Genomic DNA, 15,941 nt, shown 5'->3' on the forward strand with positions numbered 1-15,941 from the left:
CTCATATTCAACATTTCATTTTCCTACGCTTAGAGTAGCCCCTACAAAACCCTACAACTTCCATCATTGTGTTGTTACTTTCTAAGACTCCCACCTCCAATTTGTCACTCCTCATTCCTACTTTTGTTCAATCCATTCAATTTTATCATGTTAATTGTTTTGCAAAGTTCAGCCTCTTTCTTCCCATTTCTAATTTCTCACTACCACCATTTTAATTTTACTGGAAAAATTTTATGATGCAAATTCACCTGGCATGTATTAAGCATACGGCTCCAGTATGCTTGTCTATCAAATCTCTGCATCCCCAATGTCATAAGAATATGCTCTATCAAAACTGACTAAATTCACATATGAAGGAATTAACGGATGAATGAATTTGCTAGGATGTGTGACAGAATTTCCTGGAATTTATCTCATTTAATTTTCACAAAAGCTCTATTTAAAGGTATCATTTTTCCATTTTCCAAAAAAGCTGTGGCTCAAAGCAATTACAGACTTTGACAAAGGTGATGCAGTAAGTGGTAGAGCCAGTTCAACTGATTTCAAGTCCAGCTCTTTTTATCTTTATACTATGTGATAAGTCCATCCAACCTTTGGGCCGGTCTCCCCACCAGCGATCTCTCCCCTCCCATCCAATCCATCTGTCTTGTGCCCAGAGAGTTAAGTTCAGTTTTCTTCATAAAACACATATCCAGTTTTCAATACCTGTTCAAAATTTTACATAAATTTCTCATTGCCTAGATGATGAAGTTCATTTTCCTGTCCTAACATTCAGTCATTCACTCGACATGTATGTATTAGTATATGTACATGTATATGTACATATGTGTGAAATATGTACCTATGTTCCAAGTATTGCCACAAAAGAGCTCGGTTTGTCATTTGGAGTATTTCTGCTTCTAAAACTTTACTTATGCCCCATCATTCCTTTCAACTTATGTTAAGTATCTATATTTCAAGGTCTAGTTAAAAATGTTCACCCTTTGTGAAGGAAGAGTTCTCCGATAATTCTGAACTACATGATAACTGAGTTTTAGATTAGTCTGTCTCACAAGACTAAGGCTGAGGGCTCAGTCCACCTCCATCTCCTTTTTGCCTTCCACAGACCTCAAAAAGCACCTATCCAGTACAAATGGCTTCAACTCAAGCAGTATGATTCGTCCCCTCTAGAAAAGATACTGCCCACTGTTAAGAGCACACAGAATGCTTGTGCCTAGTAGTTGCTCTCTAGCAAGCCCTTCTGCTTCCATCAGTTGAACTGCCTGTATTTGTTAACAGAACTGAATCACCCTTTTTACATTTTTTTGTTGAAATTAAATTACCAGTGAAATACTAAAAAAGTTGAGGGAATAAGTGTGTGAAAAAAAGGGAACTGTTGTTTATAAAAAAACTTTTAAACTTTTGAAAAACTCAATGAAAAAAATTCACCCTTTCCCCAAGATTGATGCTAAAATAGATAGAATACATGATGCAAAATACCATAAAAGCTTATAAATAAAAAATAAAAATCATTAGACTATTTCTGTACCCAGATTACTTAAGAAATATTTTTTAAATTATCACTCAAATTCAAAGAAAAACAATAGCTGGAAATCACAGGAGATTCATAATAGGTGTGTTTTATACAAATAACACAATGAATTTCTACCTTCCATCAACGAAGAGTGCTTGGCACTGCATTAAAAAACAAAAACAAAAAGCAGAAGACATATATAGTTTCATATTTGAAGCAAAAATAAAATTGTTATAATAAAAGGTAACTTTTCTTTAAATGATTACCTATTTTAATTTATTAAGGAGCTTTTCAATTAAAAGTCCAACTACTGGTCCTGACTATATCAAATAAAAAAGCCCCTTACGTATTTGGGAAAAAGTAAATGCTGGATTATTAAATCAAACAAGAAAAATTAAGAATAATGTTTCTGATATTGACAGTTTTGCTCTTCTAGTATATTAAATCTAGGAAAAAGAAAAAAAAACTCTTCCCAGTTGATTGTGGATATTAATTTCACCTATAATACTAAATTTTAAAACATGAACAGTTTAATGTAAGCTGAACAGTACTATAAATCTTTTTGAAATTTTTTTCTTCTTATACTTCATGTATCTTAAAAAAGCTAGCTTTATCATTAAAACCACATTTAAAAATTTTATGTGGCAATACTACACATCATTTTCCTTCTCTTTGAAACTAAGATCTCCAAGTATACCAGAGGTTTGAGATAATTCAGAAAATCTGCATGAAAACCATATTTTAAAAGTCAGTTTGATTTTAACAGGGCCATAGAAAAAGCCAGCATTCATACACAAAACGTTACCAAATATAGAGAACTATTTTCAAGACTATCTAAGAACGTTATATTTCAGAAACTAACCATCATTGGGTGTGTCAGAGAGGAATTCTAACGATTAGTTATACAAAGATGTGCCTGGTCTTTTCACTTAGAAACATCTACTTGCCAATTTGGAAATAAAAAGATCACATAAGATGACAATATTCTGAATATCTGAACACATCACACCACTTCAATGCAGTTATCTTAATAATATTCTCAAACATTTAAAAAAAGCTTTTTAACAGTCTAGATTAAAATGTCTCAGCGGCTTCTTCAGCAAAGAATTTGAAGTTAGATTTCCGTTACAGTCTCTGCTACTAAAACAAGCTCTGTGGTTTTACACAATTTTCTCAGACTCTTTGATATGCAGATTCTTCTGAAAAATGCAGATAATATGACCTGCGTTAGAAACGTGCTGAGAGGGTTAAGTGAGAAAATAAATGCAAAATTCTTGGAATGTATTACGTGCTCAGTAAGTATTAGCAAGCTGCTTCCCCTACCCGGGCAAAGATAAGCTCTACATATCCTTCTATCCTCATCTATCCAGACCTACGTCATTCAAACCCAGATGAAAGTTTCCTTTCTCATCTGAAGCATTCAACAGCTACTCCAGTTTGTCTATATATAGCCTCTTGCTTTTAACAGGCATGTCTCTCTTCCCAGGAACATCATAATTTCTATTGTTTTCCCCCTGCAATTAGTAGAGTAGTTGCTAAGTAATACTTGTTGAAATTCAACACATGAAGTGAGGTTTTTAAAAAAAGCTCCTGTTATTTGCTAAACTGGCTGAGTCACTGAGACTGTATACATTTCATGGAACAGTTGCCATTAAGACACATGTGATTTTAGCAATGAATATATGGTGTTACGTTATATGCTTACTTCTATCCATTATAGGAATAATGAAAAATAAGAATAAATTAGCATAATGCAATAACCCTCCAACACTACAAGAAAAAATATTAAATATTGAGTCGTTACCCTTATTTACAAATAGACAGTTTATTTTTGAATGATTCCCTCAGCAGCACATTTCCAGACTAATAGCAGGGCTCACAGATGATAAGAACGCCTATGGTCTGGCATTCAAAGATCACCTTTGTTACAGAGAAAGAAGCTAATTAGATTTATTTTAATTATATGATCACTTCATACTGACAATTTTCATCAAAAAGAGAAAGAGAGAGAGACACATCAAAGATTAGTTATGGACCGCCTGAAAAAAATACTTCCCTAATTCAAGTTAAATGAAGATTACTTTCTAAAGAAGCAAAATGACTTACATGTGCACAGACCTCTTGAGACTGACATAGTTTACCTCCTATGATTCTCAGCAATAATCTGTGAGACAGGCAATACATATATAATTATTCCCAATTTTTACAAGAGCAAACCAAGTCCAGGAGAGGTTAGATTTTGCCCAAAGCCATGCTGCTAATTAAGTGTCACAGTCAGGCAGATGACACGTCCTCTGATTTCTAACTTGGAGAAAAAGGAGGAACATCACATCTGAATTATAGTTTAAGCTTTTGACTCCTTTTCAGTCTTTAGAAATTCTACCTTAGAAAACTGAAATGGATAACTCGCAAGTCATATTTAAGGTATGTTCATTCTTTCAATCATTCATTCAAATTATTCAACGAGTGCCAACAAGGCTGAGTGAAAGAAGATGTCTTTACTCTTCTGAAACTTGCCAACTCGTTTCTTAACCGTGCAGTGTCTTGGTTTCCTCTTTGTCAACAAGGAGGGATGACACCCACCCAGGAATCCCTTGGGGTTTGATATAACAATCAAAGGTAATGATCAACGAAATAGAGCTTTCAAAGTGTAAACGACTGCAAAATATTTAGGTGCAAATGCTCCTATTTCTCATCACTATATAATCTTATGTAGCTTCATGTTTCTTCAAAGTCATTATACAGTATTGTAGAATGTATTTACTGTTTATTTATTTAGTAACCCCCCCCCCATCCTGGCTAGAAAGTAAGCTTCACAAAACTATAGTCTTTCTGCTGCTTCATTTTTACATCCTGGGCACATATTACGTGTTAAGCATATAAATAGATGTTATCATATGATTTCAATAAAGGCTCTCACTCTCTTATGCCCCTACATCAACAACACATAAAAACTAATTTGTCTATTGGTGAAAGACTGATAATATCTTAGATCATTACCTTGGGCACAGCTGATGTCTGTTGTTCTGTTGCAGAGCTCCTGAATTATTAACTTAAAGCTTAAGTTACAAAGCAAAGTTACAAAGCAAAATAGCTAGAAAAAAAACTCCCCCAAAATATAACTGTGAAATTTAAAGAAATGTGTGTATTTCTCCCTAACTTTAACACCGGCCAGACTTACTGTGTCATGTACATCAATTTCAAAACTTTTATAAACAAATGTACATAATTTAAAACTAATAGGGAATAATAAAAATCTACATGTGTAACAATGACTTCTTGTTAATTTCTATGAGGTCTTTAAAAATATTTAACCCAGAAAAAAATCAACCTAATATATATTTAAGAAAATAAAGGCATATGTTATTTTGTCATTTTAACACCAAACCCTAAAATAAACTAAAGCATAATAGATGGATATAAATATTATGATAGCCTGCTTGTTGCCATGGAAACATCACTATTGGCAGACCTCTGAATGTGCATTTGCCTATGTTTCTCTGAAGAAAGCAAGCACAAATTCATACTACATGTTTTCTTTGTAAGTTATATCTGACTTCCAGAATAAGCAAAGAACAAGAGTGCAATTTTGTGCTACAGAAATGCATTACACATGATACTAGGTGACACATGGATCCATTAGTCTACTAGATCCCCTACACTTTAGTACTAAAAGAGCTCCTGAAAAAAGTTTCTTGGTTTAAATTTTTAAAGCACAAACATGTATACAAATTAGAAAGCAATTAGGGCAAATGTGCTGATGCAGAGGGTAAAATAAAGTGAAAATGGGACAAATGTAAATATATTATTGTTAGAATAAATGGGCCAACTTATTAAATGGGTTATATTATCCTTTGGACCTGTTTATTGAAAGTGCCAGCAATCATGAAGCTGGTAGGAGAAATGTACTCCATCAATTCTGTAGATGATGCTTCTTTCCATAAATAAATCTTCTTCTGCATTTAACCAACACGAAAACTTAGGTTACCATTCTAACGGAAAATATTTCTCCCTAAGTATATATTCTGTAAGCTTCACTTTCTGAACACTGAGATTGCTACTTTCCTGTTCTATTCAATTTTGTTTCTTGTTTAATGATTACATAATCAGGTGGGAGGCTGTTACAGTAAAATAGATTAGATGGGAAATGTGTCCAAAGTAAGACTGTAGAAATCAGAGAGGAAGAGAGGTATTTTAGCAATACCTCTACAAGATAAAATTAGATAATCAATATTGTGTGGAAATATTGACAAAAAAGAAAGTGCTAGGTAAAATACAAATTCCTTTGCGTGGCTTATGCAGGCGAGTGGGATCTGAACCCTGTCTATCTCTTCTGCACCATCTCTCCACTGCCTGTGGCCCATTCCACACTTCAGTCAGATGGAATTCCCTTCTCTAAGCTGCATACACACAACTACTTCCACCTTTTCAGGCCTTTTTCTTCTGCTCCTTCCAGGTGGCTAACTACCATTAACTCCTGCCCACCCCCAGTCTCATCTTAGGTACTGTGGCCCCCATATGAGGTCTGTTTCTTATCACAGCTTAGTGGTTTTACACACCATGTACTATGTGAGCTTCATGAGGGCAGGGAACTCTTGGTCAAGACTTGGCACTTAGTAGGCGCTGTTTTCATTTCCTGGGGCTGTCGTAACAAAGTACCACAAACTGCGTGGCCTAAAACAACAGAAACTTATTGACTCACAATTGCAGAGGCTTTAAGTCTAAAATCAAGGCGTTGGCAGGGCCATGCTCCCTTTGAAACCGGTAGAGGAATCCTTCCTTGCCTCTTTCTAGCTCTCGTGGCTTGATGGCCATCTGGCATTTCTTGGCTTGTAGATACATCACTCCAATCTCTGCCTTCATGGTCACATGCATTCTCCCTGTGTGTCTCTGTCTTTACATGGATGTCTTCTTCATATAAGGACACTGGTCACTGGTCAGATTAGTGGCCCACTCAACTCCAGCATGACCTCATCTTAACTATTTACACCTCCAGTGACCCTATTTCCAAATAAGGGCACATTCTGAAGTACTGAGTTAGGACTTTAACGTATCTTTTTTGGGAGGACACAAATCAACCCATAACAGGTAGTGAACGATATAATAAATAAAGCCAGTAAAAATGTTATGTTTGGGGCAGAAGGGGCATTCAAGAATAGAGACATAGGCATTTCTCACTATACCCATGCATATTTCTTGTGGATATCCTACGGAAAGCCACACTTCTTACGTCTCGTCCCAGAACTTTTCACCTATCAGACAATGAAGTATGCTTAATCACAAGCTTCAAGATCGTGACATAATTCTTTAGACTCTTTCTTATGTCCAACAGAGCTAACTTCCCAGTTTTCAGCAAATACTCTTTTTCTTGGTGTTGCCTATTCCCAACCCAACTGGCACTTTAAATGTGGCATAGCTTCACTTAAATTTTTTTTAAATTACCACATTAACTAAATTTTGATACACTTCTAAGAAAACCACTTTAATTCAGGTACTTTTAGCAACAATTTAAATTTTCTCAATTATAAACCTGTCAGGAACTAGCTGAATAGGGCCTGTTCCTTTACTGCTCAATGAAGGGACACTACCAACCATAAACAATTAATTTTAATTGAAATCCACAAATGGTTAAAACTAGGTAATGCTGAACATAAATGATTCTGAATATTTTTACATACCACCAAGATATCTTACTCGTGATGCCACACATGCTAATACAGAAAGATGATAAAAAACTATACATAGAAGAAATTAAATACAGCTACCTTTCTTGAAGTCAGCAAACAGAATAGCTTCAAGAGAGTATGTATTACCTAGATGGCTACTGCATTATTACTCCATGATGAATACTGTCTTTCAGTATGCTTGATGCCTCTAACAACATTCATAATATTTAAAGCACTAATGATGTATTTTGGTTAGGAGGTTAGCTGATGTTTCCAATGCAACACTTTCTAGAATGTCACAATCTTCTGATAATAACATATGGAAACATTAAAAACTACTCTTGTTTTATGAATGCTTTCTACTAGAATCAGTGAAATTAAAGAGAAATGCTTTAATAAGATATGTATTTAACTAAGACAGTAGGCAAAAGTAGTGCTACTAAGGCATGAATTTGGAAAGCAATACATTTTATGCAGTACCTTAATGTGTATCACCAAAGCAAGGGTAACAAAAATGAGGAATGCGACAATCATGCTAGTGGAGAAAGATGCGCTCCCCATCATTAGGAATCACAGGACAAGAGAGGGCCTCTGTGATGGCGTCAGCATATATTCTTCATTAGTGTTTGAAAAAAACAGAGGGGAAACTCTAGTAATTTGCCTATGCTTATTGGTCTGGGGACCTGAAGTCAGGACTGCCACCCATGGCTGCACAGAACTCCTAGATAACATACAGTAATCTAGCAGCCAAAGAGCTGGTTATTAAATACTCTGACCATTCCTCTTCCCACTCTCCAACTGCCTACCACTGCCTCCCATTAGCCAAAACCACCCAAAAGCCACATGGCAAGGGAACCCTCTGATGTAGTCCACATGGGTGGGTCTCCTTGGGCAGACAACAGGGTGGAAAGTGGATGTGGAAGGACAGATGGAAGACAACTAGCACAGCTTGTTTTTTTCATTGTTCTCTTGTCAACCAAGTGAATAAAGGGATCAGTAATTACATGGAAAATAAGACATACTAAGATGCTCCCCCAAACATTTTTAATTGAATTTAGTTGAAGGATCTGGCATTTTTGTCTCCAGTGAGGTCACAATAATCCTCTCACCACCTGTCCTACTTTCAAGTTCAAGATTTACCATCAACTTTCTCTCTTAGAATGAATGATCTGGTTTTCAGACGTTATTATCCCTTAGGTGAGGAGTGCATAACGAGCTCCACTGTTCCAAGTTTCTAATGGTAGGAAAAGGAATCGTTCAGACCTCAAACTAAATCGCTCTACTTGAAAAACATGATGCATTTTATAATGAAGAGATGAAAACAATCTTAATAGGTTGTTTTTTCAGCTAGTTGGAGAATAACTCATTCTGGCAGATCCATCGGGATGCAGCCCAGCTTCCAACTGGATGATCCACTGCAGCCCACGGCCTGATGTCATTTTATGGATGAGGCACTCAGCTGGGAACATCTGCTTTAAGATTTTCCAGGTTAAAGCTTTGTCTTCTATGCTACATGGGGCAGAACTCTAGGGGTTTTAACCAACTGCTTTCACACATACTCAACCTGAATCAAAGATCTTCTATGGACAGTGAATCTTTCCAGGCTACCTTCAGGAAATCCATGATACACACCCACAATGAAGTCAGTAAGCCCAGGGTCTAGGTGAGAATAAGAGGGCAACTTCATCTTCCTTCCTTGTTTACATCCGCTCCAAACACATTTTTGCAGGGTGGAAAGACACATAAGTAGATGGGCTTCTTTTAACCAACAACATAGAATAACAACAGAACCACTAGACACCAGTTTCATCTCAGGACACTAGATAAAAAGGGATTGAGACATTTGTCTTGGTCCAGAAAATGAAAGACTGTGATAATGTAAACACAAACTCTCTAGTCATCCTTACTCTCCAATATGCGCAATTTATTATTTTAATTTAGGACAGGAGAAGGCAAACCACTTGGATGATTCTGACAAGTGCATAAAGTATAGAGTGTAATAATAGGCTCTCAAGTCAGGGTGCCACTTGGTAACCCAAGCGACTCAAATTACTTAGCCTCCCTACACACACCTAAGGTTCTAAGATGTAAAACCAGGAGAACAGTATTATATACATTTCTGGGTTTTTTTTGAAGATTAAATGAGAGACCATATACAGGGACAGGATAAACACTAAATATTAGCTATTATTATAAGGCATCAGCCCAACCAGAAGTGTCTTTTATGGCTGTACTTAATGCAAGGCCCTCAGTCTACCTGAATAATACATTTCACAAATAATTTTCTCTATCTTTTGCAAAACATTCCGTGTTTGCTCTGTTATACAATATCCATCACTATACATCCCACATTCATCCATGCTTATTTAGTTCAAGGAACACAGTCTCTTCTGACAGCCATATATGCTTTCTATAACCTAGATGAAAAATGTATAAGCCAACATGTTTCATTTGGTTATAGCTATCAGGATACTTCCCAGCTGTTAGAATCAATATCTCCCAGGTGCCTCTAATTCTTTTAAATGGTCTCCTTCCATTTTTATCTGTGATTGTCCTACTTCGTACTAATTTCCTTCTGTAAGCCAACTCAAGTCTTTTCAGAAGCCACTGAGTATAAATCATGAAGAAATATCTATGTATATATAATAAAATTAATGGAGATTCATTGTGACTTCTTATTGCACCTGCTCTGGGGCCATTTCATTGCCAACTGACATCCTACCACAAGAAAGACAAAGTAGGAGAAAAGGACTGAAAATTAAATTAATCATTTTTTAGATGAGATTCTGAGTCTTAAGTAAATCATACCATTACAGTAAAGAGTTTAAATCTGAATTATTTATATACTCTTTTAGAACACTAATCTCTTTAGTCATCTTTGCTCAATTAAAAAGAAAACCAGCCATCATTTTTAATAGAGAAAAGAATGAAATTCACTTTGGTTTATAATAATCAGCAGGGAAGCATGTTTAAAGTGTAGATTCCCAGGCTCCAACTCTAAAGATTCTGATTCTGCAGGTGGGGGAAGGCCTTTGGATTTATTAAATAGAAAATATATATAAATATAAATATAAAACAGATATGTCCAGCTAGTGATTTGAGGGCCACACATTTTAATATTTTGCATAAAGGGGTAGTCTACTTGATAGGCAGAAAAACCCGCTGACAGAATTTATCTTTCTTTAAAATGTAAGCCTGGGTTGACTGAAGTCATTTCGATTCTGACATTTACCAAAAGCCATTTGGCATTAATTGCTCTTTTTCCAAATATTCAGAATAACTGACGACTCCATTATGGAGTAAGTAAAAACTATGTATGCAGGACGCTAAGATCCAGAGGAATATCCTTGGAACACTGTCATTAAACAAGAGAAGTGTCTGAAACTTCTTGACACTTAAGGCAATTTAATTCCATGTTTCTCAAAAGAGCATGTTAAAGTATATTTCTTACTTTAAGAATAATTTTTGTGATCATAAGTAGTTACATAATCATTTAGTAGCAAGAGAATGAAATCCACTGAGTGTATTCCCCTCACCCCTTATCTAAAAGATGAAAACAGTCTTTCACTTTCAGGCTTATGAAAATTGTTACCCAATTTCTAAAACATAGTAGGGTTTGAGTAAATGGTAGCTGTAAGCATCTTGTACTTTGCTAGGCAAGGTTTTAAATTCTGCTTTGTAACTATTAGAAATATATTTTACATACATACAGTTTTTGGATATACAGTTTAAAAAAAGGCCTTTGAATCTTCTAGTTATAAAAATATAGACATGTACCAAGTATTCAATTTCCTGAGCACATCAGGGACTCAGTACTTTAGACTAATTACACATATGTGCAGTCCATACATTATTCTGAATTTAAGGACTTGCTCACTCCACAAGTTCAGTTCCAAGTTGGTTTGACTGGAGAACTCAGAACACGAAGTACTTAACTTTAACCCTATTATTCTTAAGCATCTGCCTCTACCTTCACGGCTCTGAGAGCGCTAGAAGCCTATGAGATCTTGATCAGCCCTTGCGCCAGTTATCAACTTGTGTGTAACAACCACCCCCAATAAATTAGTGGCTTAAAATAACAATAATTTTTTTCTTCCCAAATATGCAGTGTGGCCAGGGCTCAGCAGGGAACTCTCGTCTCTGCTCCATGTGACATCAGGTAGGGCAGCTACTTGGGACTGGAACGTTTTCTTCCAAGACAACAAGTTGACAATGACTGTCAGCAGGGAGTTCAGCCAGAGCTGAGAGCCAAGAGCCTTGAATCTCTCAGTGGGTGGCTTGGGCTTTCTTTTGCATAGTTGCTGGGTTCCAAGAGGGGATATCAAAGGAGCACCAGAAGTATTGCCTTTTAGGACCTCATCTTTAGAAATCACATAGGATCACTTCTACTGTAGTTACAGGCCTGCCCAGATTCAAGCAGCTTGCAAAGACCCTTCCTGTCTATGGGAGAAGTGTCAACATCACACTGTAGGTTGGCCATCCTGAAAAATACAACCTTCCACAGCCTTTTTTTAATTCTCTCCTACTGTAATCACCTACTTACCTATAGGATCATTTCTTCTCAGTCTTTTTTGAAGGCTTTTTCTCCCTGACATATCCTTGATCTAGTCCTCTTCTCCATCCATTTATTACCAATACTAGTTTTTTTAAATTACAAAAGTAGAAGAAAACCTCAAGAAAGATTGCTTCAGAAATGCTAAGAAAAATCTCATACATTATTGGTGGAAATGTAAATTGGTACAACTTCGGAAAACAGTTTGACAAATATCTATCAGTCTCCTTAAAAGGTCTATATACAAGGATCTTCACTGCAGCACTATTCATAATAGAAAAAGGCTAGAAAAAACCTAAATGATTCTTAATAGACACCATTATAAACAAGATGGTTCATCTGAAGCCCTGATTCTCAATCTTTAGTGGGCATCAGAATCACCTGAGATCTTGTTAAAACACTGGTTTTTGAGTCCGACCCAAAAGTGTCTGAGGCAGTAGGTCTGAGGTAGGGCTCAAGAATTGGGATTTGTAATAAGTTCCCAGGTGAAGCTTACGCTGCTGGTCTAAAGGAACCACACTTTGAATACGCTGGTCTATGACATGGACTATTACACAGCTATGGGGAAAGAAAGAGTCCTATATTCTGATATGGAACAATGTCCAAAATATGTTGAATGGGAATTGTTAAGGTGCGAACAGTCTGTTTGGTGTTATTACTCTAAAGAACCTATACTCTATATATGCTTGAAGAGTCATATAGGAATTGCTGCTTGGCAACCAAGGGTATAGGGGTGGGAAGGAGACATCCTCTACAATATAAATCTTTAATGTTTTACATGTGCATATGCTATTTTTTAAATGAAGATCTATCGACTGAAAAAAAATAACAATATTCAACTTTAATTACTTTTCAACTGACTTACAAAACCCCTATACATCTTCCTTGCCTAGGAGCATCTTTCTTCAAAGGTACTGCAGTAGCATAAAATCTGAAATCTGGAGAATCCTAAAGGCAGCTCCACTCTTACATTTTCTTGGCAACGTATTAGAATCATGGACTCAGAATGAGGGGTACAGATATGAAAAATGATGTGTTTCTTTTAGAGCACTAAAGTACAGTACTAAAATAGTAACGTAACGTCAGCACGTAGGACAAATGAAAACACAGAAAGAGATAATCTGCTCATTTACCATTAGGTGGGATGTGTTGTTAAAAGCACCTGATATTCATACAGGTTTCAGAGGTGGAAAGTAAACTGTCGAAAACAGTTGGGCTGTTGAACGTTTCTCTAAATAGGAAGCCAAAGACTGGTAGGAAACTTCATCATAGGTAATTTTGCATTTGCAATTGAATAAAACACAAAACTTTTAAAATTTTCCTTTTTGTGACTTAGGTTAAAACTTTTTTGGCAGATGAACATGTGTTGTTCATTTCAAATGGCTGAGAGTTTAAAATGTTTCTTTTATGTTAAAATAGCAAACTACTGAGAGTACACTTAAAGGAAAAATAAACTCTGTTTACCAAGAAATTTTTATATATACTTTGCATACTATAAAAATAAAGCAAATATAATTCTTAAGGCCAATAAACACAAAGGTTATAACTCCTTCCACAAATATGCTATGTTAATGGCAGAGTTTATTTCAATATTATTAAATACTATATTTTGTAAATTTCTATGATAAAATTAATATTTCAGTAGATAAGAGTCTATTTTATTTTAATATTATTAAAACCTGATATTTTGTAGAATACTATGATAAACAAGATTATATAACTGACTGGTGGGAAAAAAAGTCATCATTTAATGTAAGAGTGAGAAAAATTAAAAAGTGTTTTGATTGTTTGCAAAAGTGTAATGTACTCCAAATGGGTAAGAGTTTTCAGAGAACAACTTCGCATTAAGACAAAATTTTACAAGTCAGATATGCATAGATGTTAACAGTCTTTCATTTACAGATAAGTAGCCAAAGTTTGTATTTATACTTTATCATCAACTATGTGCCTAAGGCAGTAAAATGGGGATAAGAGAATAATATCATTTACCTCAACCAAATGAAGTAAGACACCCCTCCCAGAAACTACCCCAACCAAAAAAAAAAACACTATTCACATTTAAAATAGCATTTGTAGCATAGGGGGTAGGAGAAGCTAAGGAGCCATTCCTACTGTCCTTTTAAAATAATTAGGCCAATGAAATTAGGCTAAATGAAAAGATGTTTACTTTGACTCCTTATGTTTACTTTGACTCATACTGTTAAAACTAAAAAAATCTTTTACATTTAGTGTTCATAAAGTCTGATAGAACATAAAATTCATTAAATTTTTAATGCCTTGCCTTAAGAAAACATTCTGCATGACTCAGAAGGACAGATAATACAAGACAGCAAACAAACAAGAAGGATCTAAGGAATGTAAAAAGTAAAAGCAGTGGTATAAACTATAATAAAACAGAGTCAGGAACTACTATAAAGTCCTACCTACTTACATTCAGGTCATAAATTTCATTCTGAGCTTTCTAACAATCATTAAGAAAACAAATATTTGTTTGGTTCAGCAATTCGTTATGTCCAGAAAGTTTTTGTTGTTTTTTTTTAATTCCACAAGTGAAACACAACCATACCTGATACTACACGTTCCCATAAAGAGGATTCTGTTGGTATAAAGAACAGCACCTCAACTACATCTTCTCCGGGGCAGACGATGGTGAGTTCTTCAGGGCTGTTGCTCACAGCATCTTCCACGCTGGCTGATGAGCTCTGGGCTGACCACATAACATGATCTACACCAAGACAATTTTGAACGTGACAACAGCTACTAACTAGGCCTGAAGAAGGGCAAACAGATGTAAACTGAAAATGTCCCAGGCAAACTGAGATCAGTGATCATCCTTGCTGAAATCTATCAGTAAAAGTAATTCTATAGAGATTGAGGGATGGAGTGGCTGAAAATTTGATGAGGTCCAGGTACACAGCTGTCTGCTGGAGTTAACACATACTTTATCCATTTCTAATCAGCAACGGAAATTCCTAAGACTTATATAGTTATCAATAATAAAAGTAGTTTACATTTTCCAGGATTTACTAGGTACCTGGAGCTAATGGTTTCAGGAGTTGGCAAACTACTGCCTGAGGACCAAATCCAGCCTGCCATCTATTTTTGTTATTATCGTTTGTTATATTTAGTTGAAAATAACGAAAAGAAAAATACTCTTTGGAGACGTGTGAAAATTGTAAGAAAAGAAAATTTCAGTGCCCACAAATAGTTTTACTGGAACACACCCAAGCCCATTTTATCTATACATGTCCTATGGCTGTCCATCGACTGCAAAGGGAGAACTGAGTACGTATGACAGAGACGAATGTGTCCTGCAGAGAAGCCAGACTCAAAAGGTTCTATACTGTATGAGCCCATTTCTATGACTTTCTGGAAGAGGCACAGCCAAGGACCCAGAGAAGGGATCAGAAGTTGCCAAAGGTAAGGGATATGGGAAATTGGACTACAAGGGGCAGCTGGAAAGAACGTTCTTGATTGTGCCATTGGTGCAATTGTCAACACCTGTAGATCTATCTCCACCAAATGGCGTGAACTATGTAATTAAGGGAGAAAAAAAATCTGTTTGGTTCCAAACCCCGTAGCCATGCAGACTCAATAAAACACAGCTTTGTGTCTTTCCAGTTCTGTTTTCTTCCAACTGGGAGCTACAGACCAGCTGTAAATCTCCATTCTCAATTCACATATCTTTCAATACAAGAGCTGTATTTTATTCAGTAAAAGACTGCTAAACTCATCTGCCTCGTGTGAAGATTAGCCAAAGCCCTCCTCCACTTGACTGACCTAGCACTCCACAGCCATCCCGCACTGACTGGACCCCTCGGGGCTCCTTGAGTCTTGAGCTCTCTGCCTTGTAACAGGGTGTTTGTGCCAAGTTTCCGCCACAGAGCTCGCTCTCTTTACTCCATGTTGCCTCTTCACACCCTCTTGTTTTCCCAGACCAGAGGGATCTTGCTACCACTCTTCACTCATTCTTCTGCTTAACCATCTGTCACCAAGTTCTGACACTTCTGTTTCTGAATACCTCCCGAGCCTTTCCTCTTCATTTCCGGGGCTAAGATCCTTATCCAGGCCACCACCATCAATCCATTCTACCAAACATCCCCCAAAACCGTCCAAGTGCAAACCTCACTCCCCTACTGCCCTGCCTATACCACCCCAAAGTCTTCCCACTGACCTGACTTCTTAACAAGGCCTGTAAGATCTCTGCATG

General features: G+C 36.3%; 1 protein-coding gene across 1 annotated transcript in view; it reads right to left on the bottom strand.

Moving 5' to 3' along the window:
• Window positions 1–15,941, bottom strand: part of CNTN3 (contactin 3) — a 236,910-nt gene that overhangs the window by 150,085 nt on the left and 70,884 nt on the right. The gene's annotated exons all lie outside the window — the stretch shown is intronic.

This window comes from Eubalaena glacialis, chromosome 7, assembly GCF_028564815.1.
Source record: "Eubalaena glacialis isolate mEubGla1 chromosome 7, mEubGla1.1.hap2.+ XY, whole genome shotgun sequence".
NCBI classification, from domain to species: domain Eukaryota; kingdom Metazoa; phylum Chordata; class Mammalia; order Artiodactyla; family Balaenidae; genus Eubalaena; species Eubalaena glacialis.